The sequence below is a fragment of the Phoca vitulina genome, unplaced genomic scaffold, assembly GCF_004348235.1.
Source record: "Phoca vitulina isolate PV1807 unplaced genomic scaffold, GSC_HSeal_1.0 scaffold143, whole genome shotgun sequence".
NCBI lineage: Eukaryota > Metazoa > Chordata > Mammalia > Carnivora > Phocidae > Phoca > Phoca vitulina.
This window is the reverse complement of record NW_022589846.1, coordinates 23,725-38,610: the sequence shown is the minus strand read 5'-3', so window position 1 is coordinate 38,610 and position 14,886 is coordinate 23,725. Positions and strand designations below refer to the sequence as shown.

Below are 14,886 nucleotides of genomic sequence, written 5' to 3'. Positions count from 1 at the left end.
CCACTCAGAGGAGGTGGTAGCAGACGGGGTGTGTGTGTGTGTCTGTGTTCAGGTGAGCAGTCAGGAGATTTCAGCAATGTATCTTGTCAAAGAGGGTGTGAAGATCTCAGCAATGAGATGTGTGACAGGAACAAAGACACTTGGAGACCCAGACAAGCTACTGATATGGTGGGAATCTGTCAGTAGGTGGGTGATGGCGGGCAGGAGACAGCCTGTGGGGGGGGGGGGGGCTGGCCAAAACCAAAGGGCTTATTCCTGGAGTCCCTTTCCTTAGCTCTCCAGGACTAGATCCAAGTTTCTGGGATAGGCACTAGGTAGAAACAGAAAACATGGACACAAAGACAAAGCCAGCTATCAGAAGCGAGGCTCAAGATCAAAATAAACTGTGAGGGTGATTTGGTGCTAAGCCCCCGGCATGGAGGGTTCCTGAAAACTCACTTGCCTGAGCCTCAGATTGGAATAGGGTAATTAGCAAAACCAAGTCTGCAAGACCTGGGATCATGGGTCTCTGGCTCTGGGAATGAAAATGTACCCATGCAGCAAAACAAGGCAAGGAGTGAGAGAAGCAACTTGGTGCTCTGGGAACTTGTTAGTGAGAATGAATAACAATTTAATTCTAAAATATCATCCCATGGGGCGCCTGGGTGGCTCAGTCATTAAGTGTCTGCCTTCGGCTCAGGTCCTGACCCCAGGGTCCTGGGATGGAGCCCCGCATCGGACTCCCTGCTCCGTGGGAAGCCTGCTTCTCCCTCCCCCACCCCCCTGCTTGTGTTCCTTCTCTCGCTGTCTGTCAGATAAATAAATAAAATCTTTAAAAAAATAAATAAATAAAATATTATCCCAAACCGCTCCAATATTAGCAACTATTGATTATAAACAACCAGACAGAAATCAGCTGCGCTGTGACTTATCATGAAACATCAACTGAAACAAATGAATAAAGAAACTTCTATGAGTTACAGTGTTTCACTGAGTTTTAAATTTCAGTTGTTGGTTTGAGTTGATGTTAGGTTGCACATTCATCTGTAGTCCTGCTTTGTCAATGCCTGTCTGATTTTAGCTGTAACCTGGGATGAGAGCTGTTTTTACTGATTTTTAAAATTTTACTTATAAAAAACCCCAATAGTTCTAACATTTGAGATAAGCCGGTTCATTTAATTCTGTTTGCTGACAGCAAACTCTAAATCTATGGAGGAAACTAACAAGTGACAAATGTAAACTTTACCACAGTCTGCCAAACCAGGCTGGCGAGGTGTGCAAATGCTTTTACGAATTTCAGCAAGCCTTAGGGGCCCCTGGCTGGCTCTGTCGGTGGAGTGTGTGACTCTTGATCTTGGGGTTGTGAGTTTGAGCCTCATGTTGGGTGTAGAGATTACTTAAAAGAATTTCAGCAAGCTTTATAGTGATAGTAATTACACTAACACTTATTTAAAGTTTATCCACTTGCTTAATAATCCCTGCACCTGCCATGGGGCTTGAACTCACAACGCACAGATCAGGAGTTGCATGCTCTCTCCACTGAGCCAACCAGACACCCCACTTACTGTTATTGAGAGCTTATTGTGCTCATTTAGAATTCATGACGTTTATCAACGCAATCCTAGGAGGCAGGCACTAAAATTATTATCCCCATTTTACAGGTAGGCGAGGCAGGTATAAATTACAACTTTCAGCCAACAACGATCACACAGAATTCTCTGGCGGCAGCACACCTGTGCACCCATTCTTTTTGTAAGCGGCCCCAGATTCTACCAAACCTTTGGTGGTTCACTTTCTGAAAGGCCGGTTCATCTCGCCTCCCAGTGCCGCGGGCTGCCGCACATCCGTCTCCCAGACCCCTAACCTCGCCGCCCCACCGCACAGAGTGACTACTAGCGAATACCCGCAGGTAACCTGCCAAGGCTACTCACTACCTGCAAGGTCAAACACACACTCCATCAAGCCAGTATTTATAACGTTCCTTTGCAAGTCCCACCCCGAGTCCTGGGCTCTGGACCGATTTTTCAAGATAAAGAGAGAGAAACCCTAATTTCCGGAGAAAAGTGCATCTGTTTTACAACAGTGGATCTCTTTTCAGAGTATCCTTTTCCAGGAGTTCAAAGAGACCTCTCACCGTTTGAGGAGATGGTCTGCATGATGTCAGGTCTCCGGAAAAATTCCCCCGAGATGCACGAGCCGGGTCTCCAGGTCTCAAGACAGGCGCTTTCAGCAGCCAAACCCCGGGGGCCAGAATTACCTTCTTGCTCGCACAGAAGATCCCTTGCTCTTTTCGGGGGCAGTTTGAGACCTAGGGATCAGATCCTGGAGGACTCCGGCAGTATGAAAGCAACCACGTTTCCCCGAAACCGGAGAGCAGAGGGTGCGGGGATCTGTCCCGGGGGGTGCGACGGGGGTCACAGCGCGCAGCCCCCGCGTCCACCTCCTTCCCGGACGCACCAGCTAGAAGCTACGCTTGGGAAACAAATTCGATCCCCGCCCTGGTTGCCCTGGCTGGGGAGAGAGAGGACACACAATCTTCCTTTGCTCCCTCCCCTACCTCCACGCCGCTCCGGAGCGACCGCCCTTCAATTGCCATATTTCTAAAAAGACAAAATGTCCATTTTTCTAAAAAGACAAAAAGCAACAAAACTCCCCCAAACATGTATTTTTTTTTTTTTTTTTATGTATATGGAGAAAACCAGGAATGAAATAGGAGAGGAAGGACTGTAAATAGAAGCAATTGGGAGGCAGAATCGGGGAGTGATCGGGTGGACAGCATTTTGATCCAGCAGGCGGCCAGGCATTACATGGTATTCATCTGTGTGGTCTTCACCGAGTGCAGAAAATTAATTTCATGGATCAGGTTGACAGGTAAAGAAATCAGAGGTGCCCTCGAGGACCTCGTGGCGCAACGGTAGCGCGTCTGACTCCAGATCAGAAGGTTGCGTGTTCAAATCACGTCGGGGTCAGTAGTTTTAGCGTCTGTGGAAGGTCCTGGTCTGGGAAGTGAGATGGAGGAGGAAGAGAAAGGTGCCTTCCCCGCTTTCTCCCACCTTGGCTGCCCTCATTAAAATACCTTTAAAAAGTAAATAATAGGCAGCATACACAGGAAGATGCAACGTCGGTATTGTACCTTTGGGTTTTTTGGGGGCTCATAGAAACACTTTTACTCCTTTATTGCAAATGTTCTGAATTTCACTTTTCACCAACTCGTCCATTAATATTCCCAACGCTCTCAGCCTTCTCTCCATGCTCACTTCTGTGCTCGCAGACCCATCTCTTCATCCACATGTCTTTCTAACCTTCCGAACCTTAGCAGATCTTCTCAGGCAACTAGTCTGCTTCTAGGAGGTGACCTTAGCTCACCCACGCCACACATGGGTCAGCTTTTCCGTGCCAGAGAGGTCCCACAGCAAGCCCACCCTTGGATCTCTGGGATTCCTTATCACATCAAATCACAGAAGAGGTCAGTTCCTTTCCAGATGCAGAAAACTGAACACAGTTTTGTTTGTCAAACTGAGACTACAGGGAATGAGAGAAAGTTAGTCTTCTGGGCTAGAAGTTCCTTGAACCCCCTAAAACTCTATGTCAAGATTATGTGCAGGAATGTGCGTCTTACTCTCACCTGGGGCTCCAGACTTCCGTCCGCCATCAACAGATTATGAACCATCACATTACAGCATGGGAGAAAGGGAAAGCACATTTACGTCATCAGCATCCATCATTTTGCATAACTTAGAATAAGTTTAAGACACGGCATTTGGGTTATCAGCAGACATTGTGCTATAATGTAACCTTCACATAGCACACAGTGACAGATATCCCATCTGAGCATGCCTCCGAGCACCGGAGAAGCAAATCCACAGTAAGCTTTTTCCATTTCTTTCTAACCCCTTTCTTAGGAGTTAATTCAGGCTCAGGGCTACCGCCTTACAAAAGACAAATTACTACTCTGAAGGAAAAAATGAGAACCCGTTTTTTATCTCTACAGATTGAGGGGAAGCAGGGGGAGACAAACTAGGGAAGAGCTGAATATTAACTATGAGGGTAGGACTGCCCATAGCAGAGTGGCGCAGCGGAAGCGTGCTGGGCCCATAACCCAGAGGTCGATGGATCGAAACCATCCTCTGCTAGGCTTGGTCCTTTTCCTCCCCTTAGCAGAGGGAGCAGGAAAGAAGAGATGAATTCTTGTTACAAATCTTGTGAAAGGTTTGATTCTTTAAATTATGTCTATGTCAAAAGGATAGAAATAAAAACCTAACAAAATTTGCAATATGACATCCATAGATCTTTGGTGGTGTCTGATAAGCCCTTTGGCATGTTTTTTTAAACATATGAAAAGGTGCTCCACATCATAGGCCATGAGAGAAATGAAAATTAAAACAACAATGAGATACCACAACACACCTTGTAGAATGTCCAAAATCCAGAACACTGATATCAAAGGCTGGTAAGGATGTGCAGCAACAGGAACTCTCATTCACTGCTGGTGGGAATGCAAGATGGTACAGCCATGGGCGGGGGAAGACAGTTTGCCAGTTCCTTACAAAATTAAACATACTCTCACCATACAACCCAGCAACTGCACTACTCGTTATTTGCCCAAAGGAGTTGAAATATGTGTCTGTGCAAAAACCTGAACACAGATGTTTATAGCTCCTTATTAGTAATTGCCAAAACTTGGAAGCCACCAAGATGCCCTCCAGTGGGTCCACTCAGATAATGAGATATTATTCAGCATTAAAAAGAAATGAGCTACCAAGCCATTAGATGACATGGAGAAGCCTTAAATGCATATTACTAAGTAAAAGAAGCCAAGCTGAGAGGCTACATGTTATATGATTCCAAATACGTGACATTCTGAAAAAGCCAAAACTATGGTGAGACACCAGATGATCAGTGGTTGCCAGAGGCGGGTGGGTGGAGAGAGGATGAATAGGCAGAGCACAGAGGGCGCAGAGGATGGGGGGGCGGGGCAGTGAAAATACACTGCGTGATACTGTAACGATGGATACATGTCATTATACGTCTGTCCAAACCCACAGAACTATAACACCAAGGGTCAACTGTAATGTACTCTATAAACTTTGGGTGATTACAATGTGTCAAAGTAGGCTCATCAATTATAGCAAATGTGCCGCGCTGGTGGGGGATGTTGATATTGGGGGAGGCAGTGCACGTGGTACCTTCCTCTCCATTTTGCTATGAACCTAAACCTGCCTTGAAAAATTAAATCTTAAAAAAAAGAGAGAAAAGAAAAGAATTGGTACTTGGTACTTAGAAATACTCTCTTTGTGAGACTCCCAATCTTTACTTTCAAAAAATGATGCATTTGAAAGGTCTTCCTTCCATTAAGTTTTTATCATCTAATGTGAGGACTAGTCAATTTTGAAAACAATCAATTTAATGATGTGATTTAAAGAAAATTTACATATGTGAGAAAAGAGTAGTGAACTATAGCTGGAGACTATATTATTAACATTTTTGTCACTTTGTGTAAAATGATATTACAAAAGAAATTAAAAAATAAAAAAATTTATACATACAGTTACAGTGGCCTAAAAAAGATGAGAATTGGGGACCTCAAAGAGGATAACCAAAACAACGAGCCAGCCAGGAGTCGAACCTGGAATCTTCTGATCCGTAGTCAGACGCGTTATCCATTGCGCCACTGGCCCACACACAGTCATGATTTACTTACAGAAAAAGGAAGTAGTGGATTTGCTATGTTGCTCTAAATATGAATGTGTGAAATCTTGTCTTTCAACTTCCTTTTTCCCTATTATCAGGATTTCCAACCCCAAAACCTCAGAATTCAAACAAAAGAGTTTTCTATTGGTTCCTTTGCTTTAGTTTACTCACACAGTATGATTCCTTTGTGGTCAATAAGAACTCCATTTTGGTGTAACTTGAAAAAGTCTGAGGGAATGTTTAATATGTTTAAAAGCAGCCTGTAATTGAAGATAAATTACACTGAGCAGAGAAGGTGCAGATGTGTAAAAAGGCCACCTCTCGTAGTCGGCAGGATTCGAACCTGCGCGGGGGGACCCCAATGGATTTCTAGTCCATCGCCTTAACCACTCGGCCACGACTACAGCTCCTGTAAAGTTTTTTCGATCTCCTCCATGTTACCATATATCATGTATTCTAGGCTACTTTAGGATTTAGTAATACAAGAGAGCAAACCAAAGGATCCCCGTTAATGAAACCGGAAAGGAATCAACCAACATCCATTCCAGCACGTGGTAAGTTGAAAATGCTCTTTGGGTCTTTTCTAGAAAGCAAATCAGCCATATGTTGCAATAATCCTCTTTAAATGATCCCCTTTAAATAATCCTTTAAAAATCCTCATATTCTTGCAGAAGTGGGAAATTTATCCTCAATAAATAATCTGACAAAGATGTCCTCGCAGGTACCCTATGTCTCCAGACACCTAATACAGCGCCTGGAATAAGGGCTCAGTAAATGTCAGCTGCTATTGTAAGCATCATTTTCAATTCGAGAAAGGGGACCCATCAAAATGTTCCACAGGGAAACTTATCTCCTGTTTCTTGGTAAAGCTCAAAATATTTTAAAGCAGCTGGTAGAATATTTTTGAATGAAACGGGGAAGTAGAAAATATTTCTGAAAGTCAAATCCACTTCATTGCATGGCACCTTCTCTCGTGAGGGGAAGAACAGCTGCATCTGATACTCTGTGGATGATAGTTTAAAGATATTCGCAAAGATCATCTTCAAGCAAGAGCAGATCCCTAGGATCTCCACATTTCTGAAACTGTACAACCATTATCACAATCTTATCTGTATGTATATGTGTGGGTGTATTAGTGCACAAGTAGATGATTCTCTCCTTCATCAATAGCTCCATTCTGTGAACAGAAGAAGGATAAGACGTGACTGATAAACCACTGCTCATGTGCTGATGGATTGAAAATTTATCTGCAGTCCAGACCTCTCTTCTGAGCTTCATAATATATAGCTGTCCTAGTAATTTCTTTTTGCAAGTGCATGGGCATCTCAAAAGCAAGACATCCCAAAATGAATGCTCCACCCTTTCCCCCCAAACTTGAACCTCCTTCAACAAACCAAATTTTATCAGGAGCCAAAACCAAAGACTTAACTTTCTTCCTTTCTCTGACTCTCACCCCATTGCCCATTGATAACCAGGCCTTCAATTCAACCTCCTAATTATTTCTCAAATCTAGCTCTTCCTCCCAAGCCACAACAGGTGCATTTTCTTAGATGAACTTCTTACAGTTTGTCATCGGGGTTATTGCAATGACTTCTTCGAAGTATTTTGGCTCCCAGGCTCTTGTCCTTGAACTGATTCATTCATTGCTTCATTCTTTCAAAAATTTTATTCTGAGCCCAATGACGTGCCGAGCACTCTGCTAAGTGCTGTTCATTCAATGGAGAGCAAGAAAAATATAGCCACTCCTTGAGGGATTTCCAGAGTAAACAATTATAGAAGTGAACATTTACAAGTGAGTATGACAAGTGAGGGGTCCAGTGGGCCAAGTGGCCTATAGGAGTCATGCTCGGTCCCAGACGTGGACATCTTGGATGGTTGCTTGGAAAGTCACTCATTAGACTCCAAATTTCACGAAGAAAGTGTCCAGTTCTACCTTTATTACCTCTGAATGGGTAAATGGTACTCAGTGACTATATGTGGAATGAATCATATTTAAGCTCAGATCTGAAGGATGTGTAGGAGTTAGCCAAGTTGGAAAGGGGTGTGGTGTTCTAGACCTAAACCTCACAGAATATGAGAGAAACTGAAGAAAGTTCTGTCTTGCTGGAACATTGTTTTTCTGGAGAGATCCAGGGAGGGGCAGCAATGAGAGTGGACACCAGAGATGTATTTTAGGGCAGATTTTGTAGGTAGGGCTAGGTTGGCAGCGACTGAGAATGCCCATCTGATTGTGGCCCTCCCCTCCTTAAAGTCTCTGAAGCCTACAAGGAAGATCACAAATGGCATAGGAGGCCCTCATCATGGACATCTCTCTGACCTTCTCAGCTTCCTTTCTGGGCCATCTGTCAAGGGAGCCTGGGACTCCTGAACCAAGGAAGGACCTGCCCTTCCTCACACACTTCTTCAAGCTGACCCTCTGCCTTATTTCCTTGGAGCTCTGTGCACTTTCTTTAGGGCCTCCGTTTAAATAGGACAGCTTCTGCCAAGCCTTTTTTTTTTTTTAAATTGGAACTTACACTATAAAAATTTTCAAACACATAGAAAAGTTGAAAGAGTAAGGGATTATCTGTATACCCACATTCCAGATTCAACAACTGTTAACATTTTGCCATATTAATCTTATCTACCTTCTTCTTCTGGAATATAAAATTCCTTTGCAGACATCATGATGCATCCCACCTACACACGTACACGTGTTTCAACTATGCACGTGTCTTATATAACCATGACACCATTGTCATAAGGGAAAAAAATCCAGTGATTCTTTATAAAAACATCTATTATGCCAGCGTTATTTAAATTTCTCTAAGTGTATTTTTTGGAGCTGGCGTTTCTAACCAGGATCCAATCAAAGTTCATGCATGCATTGCATTTGATTTGTAATGTTTCCTTAGTCCCTTTTAGCTCAGAACAGCATGCCAGCTTCTCGTTGCTGGTGTTGTTTTGACACTGACTTTTAAAAAAAATCCAAGCCAATTGTCTGGTAGAATGTCCCACACTCTTGATTCGGATTGTTTCTTCAAGGCTACTTTTAATTTATTCCCTGACCCTCATTAAACTAGAAGTTAAGTCGAAATTATCGATTACATCCATTTTGATGAGATTAGATTCAGGTTAAAAATTGGGGCTTGACACGGTACTTACTTGCGACGGTACTTACTTCACACGAGGAGGCATTTGTCAGGATATCCACCCATCGTGAAGGTAGAGTGGTCCCCTCGGGGCTTTCTTTTTCCCTTTGCAATTAGCAAGTAATCTTGGGGTGGTCCTTTAACACCTCGCACACGCTGTTTCCCCAAACCCCTAAGGGGCCTGAGGGTTTTGAGATCGTGAATGCTCTCTGCTGAGCGTCTGATTTCTTGGGGATCGCAGATGGTGAGTCTTCGAATTCCCCCACGCCCCGACATTTGTTAGAGGGTGTCGTGAAGCTCGACCCTTCTCCGACCTTCCCCGCCCCCAGGCACTCCTGGGGTTCCAGCGGCGGTCGTGGAGTGCGGGTGCGCAGGTGGGCAGGTGCGGGGTGTTGGCGCCGAGGGGCGGGGAGAGCCCGGGAGGCGTCGGGCAGCCCGCAGGGCCCGGGACCGCGCCCCGAGGCTCCTGACTTTGTAGGCCGAGGGGCGCTGAGGGGGACGGGGGACTGGCCACAGGGGCGGCGGCTGGTCTGCGGCCGCAGACAAGGGACTGCGCTGCTCTCGTGGGACAGACGCTCGGGGCGAGGGGAACAAAGGAACAAAAAGGAAGGAAGGTGTGGAGGCGACAGACCCGGGGGAAGGAGCTATTCGGTTAACGTGAAAAGGAGCCGATTCTGTTTGCCGACTTTAACCGAGAAAACAGCAGTAGTAAAAGTGGACCCCCAGGAACCCACCCGGTGTCTCAAACGGACAATAGAGAAACCCCACAGCAACCACGAAGGGATTCGAACCCTCAATCTTCTGATCCGAAGTCAGACGCCTTATCCATTAGGCCACGTGGTCGTTCTGCCTGCTGAGGGGGTGCGTGTCCAAAATTTGTTGAAAGAAATTCATCTTGGCGTTGTAACTGCAACCTAGGGAATTTATTATTGTAAACCAAGGCATTTCCCAAGATCTTCCAGTCTAGACTCTTAACCACGGAGAACACACTGAGGGCTCCTGGAAGGAGGTGGGTGGGGGGATGGGGGAAATAGGAGATGGGGATGCAGGAGGGCACCTGCTGTGATGAGCAGGGGTGTTATATGTAAGGGATGAATCAGTGAATTCTACTCCTGAAGCTAATATTAGATTGTATGGTAACTAACTGGAATTTAAAGGCGATCTTGAAGAAAAAAAAGAAATCCTACAGTCTAGTTGGAGAAACAAGTTGAACCTGACGGCCAAAACCACAATAAAGTTACAATGGAGATAACCACCCAGGAGAGGAAGATGTTGCGACAATAACCAGTAAGACAGGGCTTTATCTTCTGACAGGGATCTGGGAGAAAAGGCCACAGTGAGGAGGGGACGCTTGAGCTGAGGGCTGGGGGTGGGGGAGGCAAAGAGGACACCGGATTGCTACCTGTCCCCCGGAACCCCCTTGGCAGGTAGAGATTGTGGATAAAGTCAAGAATTCACTTCTGCACACTCCAGAAATCCCGCTCAAAACAACTCCAACATAGAAGTTCAAATAGGACAAAAACAGCAACAAAATTTTGTGATCTGGAAAGCCGATGGAGGTGTGATAGTTGACTTGTCAGATTCGAGAAAGCTGAATCCTAAGCAAGTCCTGTGGGAAAAGCAAAGAGGTGGTCAGATTTACCCATAAACCCTCCATTCTCATGCCCCAGGGCCAAGGTCAGGGACTGTCTTCAGGGGCTTCATCTGGAAATTACCTGTTAGGGGCAAAATTGTGTGTCTCACTGCCCTCTTCCTTCACATGCTTAAGCCCTAACCCCCAGTACCCCAGAATGTCACTGTATTTGGAGGTAGGGCTTCCAAAGATATAGATAAAGTAGGGTGAGGTCATATGGGTGGGCCCTGACCCAACATGCCTGGTGTCCTTATAAAAAGAGATTGGGACACACATACACACAGGAAGACACACCACGTGGACCCTGGGAGAAGAGAGCCGTCTACAAACCTCGCTGACACGGTTGATCTCCCGCTTCTAGCCTCCAGAACCCAATCTGTGGCCCCGAGTTGTGGCAGCCCTAGCCGACTCATCCATTGCCCCTCCTCCATCCTGGAGGAAGAGTGGATGTTTATTTTCTTGAGACAGGAAAGTATGTGATCTCCAGGCTGGAGCAGTGATGCTCACGCTTTCCCCTGAATCACCATAGCCTGGAGAACTTGTTAAAACGTAGGCCTCTGGGGCCCACTCCCAGAGTTGCTGACTCAGCGGTTCTGGGGTGCAGACAAGGATGTGCATTTCTAACAAGTTCCCAGCTGATACTCATGCTCTGGTTCCAGGGAGCACTTTCTGAGACTCACGAGGCTGGAGGAAGATCATGCACAGGGCTAGCAGAAAATGGTAAGAGCTCACTAAATATTATCCACCTGCTCTGAGTTGTTGCTCGTGGACTTCTCTACAGACCAGAAGGCCCACCCATTCTGACTGAGAGGAGCAAGTGAGAGTTTTAGGAAGAGATGTTATTTATTTATTTTTATTTTATTTTTTATTTTTTTAAATTTAAATTCAATTAATTAACATATAGTGTGTTATTCGTTTCAGAGGTAGGGTTTAGTGATTCATCAGTTGCAAAGAGATGTCATTTAAACTAGGCTTTTGAGACTAAGCTTTTCAGCAGGTTGAGGATGGGACTGGCGGGCGCTGAGAAAGTGGGGAGGTGGACCTGGCCAGGATGGGCACTGCAGGGCCGGGCAGGGCTGGGGGCCTGTTTCAGAAGAGGGAGAAGTCTAGTGAATTGTAGGAAAAGTAGTAGGGCAAAATGTATAACTATTATGATTCCTGTTTCATTGTGGATCTAAACCCAATACATACAGGACTGGTCTCCAAACAGGAGAACTTTCACCAGTGGAAAGATTGAGCATGAGAAAACATTGAGGTTTTTTTCCCCCACAGGAAGGATTTGGGTTTTTGCGTCAGTATTTAATCTCGTTGATTCCTTTCTTTTCTTAACAAAGCATTGGCGAAGCTATGGACAGAGGGGAGAAAAACGATCAAATCCATCAATAAAAAGAAATAAATCTTTAGAACCTGAAGGAGAGAAGAAAGGATTAATTAATCCTAATTTAGAAGAGAAGAAGTCCTTCCCTGTGGCCTCGTGGCGCAACGGTAGCGCATCTGACTCCAGATCAGAAGGTTGCGTGTTCAAATCACGTCGGGGTCAGCTCTGGGTACCTTTTTAGGGTGAAGAAGAAATGAGAGGTTTTGAGAGGCTTCCAAGGAGTCATGATTGTGAAAAAACAAAATTTCCTGAGTGAATTACTGGCTTTATTGAACAATTCATGAATTGGGCGGTATCCCATCTAGTAGATAGAAAGGAGCTCCAGGGAGTTGTACAAAATGAGACTTTAATAGGCAGAAGGGACTGGGAACGAGGAAGTTCTACCAGCAAAACACAGATTGGTTCAGGCAAAGCCACTTTCCTTTAGAGGATGATAGGCATCTATCAGGCCGATGACCTAACTAGTGCCGACCGGGTGATTTCTAATTGCCTGACTGGTTGAAGATTCCATTTCTGGGAGATGCTGAAACTGTAACTGGTAAGTCTAAGTCTCCGTTTGGTGATTGGGCTTAGCATAAGTGACTCCATTTTGGGCCTGTGGTCCTATTTTTAACTTGATAGAAAGAACAGAATATCCGCTCTTATCAGAGTTTTGTGGGACGTATTGTGATTCCTGTTTTGCCCTTAGCTTGCCGTTGGAATTCTAAATGGGGGAAGCATTCGCCAAATGGACAGTGCATGCTTGGCAAACTTCTTTAAAGAAAGATTTAATTTAAACACTCTCTTCTTGGGCATCAGGGAATGCAGAGTGTTCTGGTTTCCCTCTTTCTTCTCTGGTTGCTTTCCTGACTGTTCCTTTGCGGGTCTGCCTCTAACAATGTGTGCAGTGTTCTCAGCTTCATCCGCCCCACCCTGCCCCCACCGAGCCAGGAATCTAGAGCCATCCTGGACACATCTTCTCTTCCAGATCTGAGCAGTGAGTGCTGCTGAGTTTTATTTCCTAAAATGTCTATCCTGCTCTCTACAAGGACCCCTTTTCTTCCATCAATATCTCTTGCCCTGTTGACGTGAACCTCCTAACTCCTCTTCCCAGATCTCCTCTTGTTCAGTTAAACTGGAGTCCTTATTATGCATATTTTTAAACACAAATCTTGTCCTGATATCCTCCTGCTTGAAACAGCCAACTGTCACACAGGCCTTCTTTCAGTTCCTCAAATACCTGTTGCTCCTTCCCAGGACAGGGCCTTTGTCTGACCTTTCCTCTGAAAGGAATGTTCTCTCTTGCTTGGTGCATCTTCCGCTGCGGTGAGCTGGGCAGACCCCAGGCCCTGGAGCCTCACCCCAGCCAGACCCACAGGCCTCACCAAAGGTTCTTGGTCTTGTCACGAGAATGAATTCAAGGACCGACAAATAGCACAGTGGATAAGTAACACAAGTGGGAAAGTTTATTAAAGCAAAAGCACACTGTGGAGATAAGAGAGCATGAGAGGCAGGGAGAGGGGAGGAAAGGAAAGGGGAGGGAGAGAAAGAGATGGAGCTCCCCCGAGCAAGCGATTACCCTGGAGCTGCCAGCCCTGGGGAGGGGTGTGTTTCTATCTTTTACTGACAGTTGTTAACTAGGGGGCGGGCTATTCATTCCTGGGGCCGGAAGCAGGGTTTCCCGCCTTTTCTTCCTCACAGGGCTTTCCTGTCGTGGCGCCGCCATCTTGGGCCTGTCTGCTGGGATCCGGCCTCTCGTGGACGCTGCCGGGACAGGCCTCTGACCTTCCCCACAGCCGGCCACCGCCGCCTCCTTGCTGGCCGCCAGGCATCCTGTTAGAGCCTCACTGTCTGCTCTAAAAGTCCCACTAACATGAACACCAACTACGTGTGTTCCACTGGAGAAATAAGGTAAAATTTCTGACTTTCAGTGGTTCATTCAAAAGTTGCATGAAATAAAAGTCAGTAGCTAATATTTAACTGGTAGTTTTGTACTGTTTTTCAAGTGGCTTTAAGAGACATCATTTTAATTTACCTTTAAAGCCTCTGGAGGAATGTAGGGCAACTACTCCAGGCTCCATTTATAGATGAATCAACAAGAACTAACGCATCACGTAACTCGGTCACGTTGATTTATATGTCTCATACTGTCCAGTTCTGTGTTTCTTCTGTTGCTAGGATGTGGAGAAACCTATTTTATGGCTGAAATTATTCCTTTAAGATCAACCTTGATAGCCTTTTAATTCGCTACTGTAGATTCCTGCCATTTCTCCCCTTCAAAGCATCCTCATCACTGCTGCCAAGCAAATACTGTAAGTTCTCCATCCTGAAGAAGAGGTGAAAAGATAGAGACTAGAGCAAGATTGAGGTTTTCACGTGCTCCATATTATCCAGACACTCAGAGTCCATTACCTCCCTGAAACCCAAACTCAAGACTCACTTCAGTGAAGATAATTTTCATTGATTGTCAATGTTTTTCTCCATGTTGGCCTTTTCTCAAAACTTCTGAAAAGTCCTTAAAAACAGGGGCCATAACTTCTACTTATTTCCAGGTCCCCTTTGGCTTTTGGTTCCGAAGCGCCACAAGGACCCCAGCAGCTGGTGGTCGTCCTCCCAAGCAGCAGGCGATGGGGATGAATGTAAGAAGTAGGATTCGGGAGAATTCCTACTTTCAGCATTTCCTTTACTAGTCTCAGTTTTGACGACGTACCTTCCTTGTCCAAACTTGGGTCTTCACAGTGGAATGACAATAGGTCTTTTTTCCAAAATGGGATAACTTGTTTCAAACTTGGATTGAGTGCTGTGATCTCGTAATTAACCGAATTGGCTTGCATCCTAAAAACGAGAGATTTTCAGAATTTGTTTTCATTAATGATTTAAAGGGGGTTGAGGGGGGATGAAAAAAGACATTTTTATATGCTGGGTATTTATACTTGTTTTTCACCTTCAAAAGCCTCCAAGGGCCACGTATCAGTTTCACCTTTCTTCTAGGTCACAAGTTTTCTCAGAGTGTTTAGGTATAGCTTTTTCTTTCTTTGGATTTAGGGAAATCCTAGAGAAAAAACATACTATCTCATGTTTTACTAATGAAGCGG

At 45.2% G+C, this 14,886-nt stretch overlaps 6 non-coding genes across 6 annotated transcripts; 3 read left to right on the top strand and 3 right to left on the bottom strand.

The window, feature by feature from the left end:
- Positions 1–2,876: 2,876 nt before the first annotated feature.
- TRNAW-CCA lies at positions 2,877–2,948 on the top strand. The gene has a single exon. It is a non-coding gene; the product is annotated as a tRNA-Trp (tRNA).
- Positions 2,949–4,040: 1,092 nt separating this feature from the next.
- Positions 4,041–4,112, top strand: TRNAM-CAU. Its single transcript has one exon. It is a non-coding gene; the product is annotated as a tRNA-Met (tRNA).
- A 1,472-nt stretch (positions 4,113–5,584) lies between these two features.
- Positions 5,585–5,657, bottom strand: TRNAR-ACG. The gene has a single exon. It is a non-coding gene; the product is annotated as a tRNA-Arg (tRNA).
- Positions 5,658–5,992: 335 nt separating this feature from the next.
- Positions 5,993–6,074, bottom strand: TRNAS-AGA. Its single transcript has one exon. It is a non-coding gene; the product is annotated as a tRNA-Ser (tRNA).
- A 3,497-nt stretch (positions 6,075–9,571) lies between these two features.
- TRNAR-UCG lies at positions 9,572–9,644 on the bottom strand. Its single transcript has one exon. It is a non-coding gene; the product is annotated as a tRNA-Arg (tRNA).
- Positions 9,645–11,902: 2,258 nt separating this feature from the next.
- On the top strand, positions 11,903–11,974 carry TRNAW-CCA. Its single transcript has one exon. It is a non-coding gene; the product is annotated as a tRNA-Trp (tRNA).
- Positions 11,975–14,886: the final 2,912 nt, after the last annotated feature.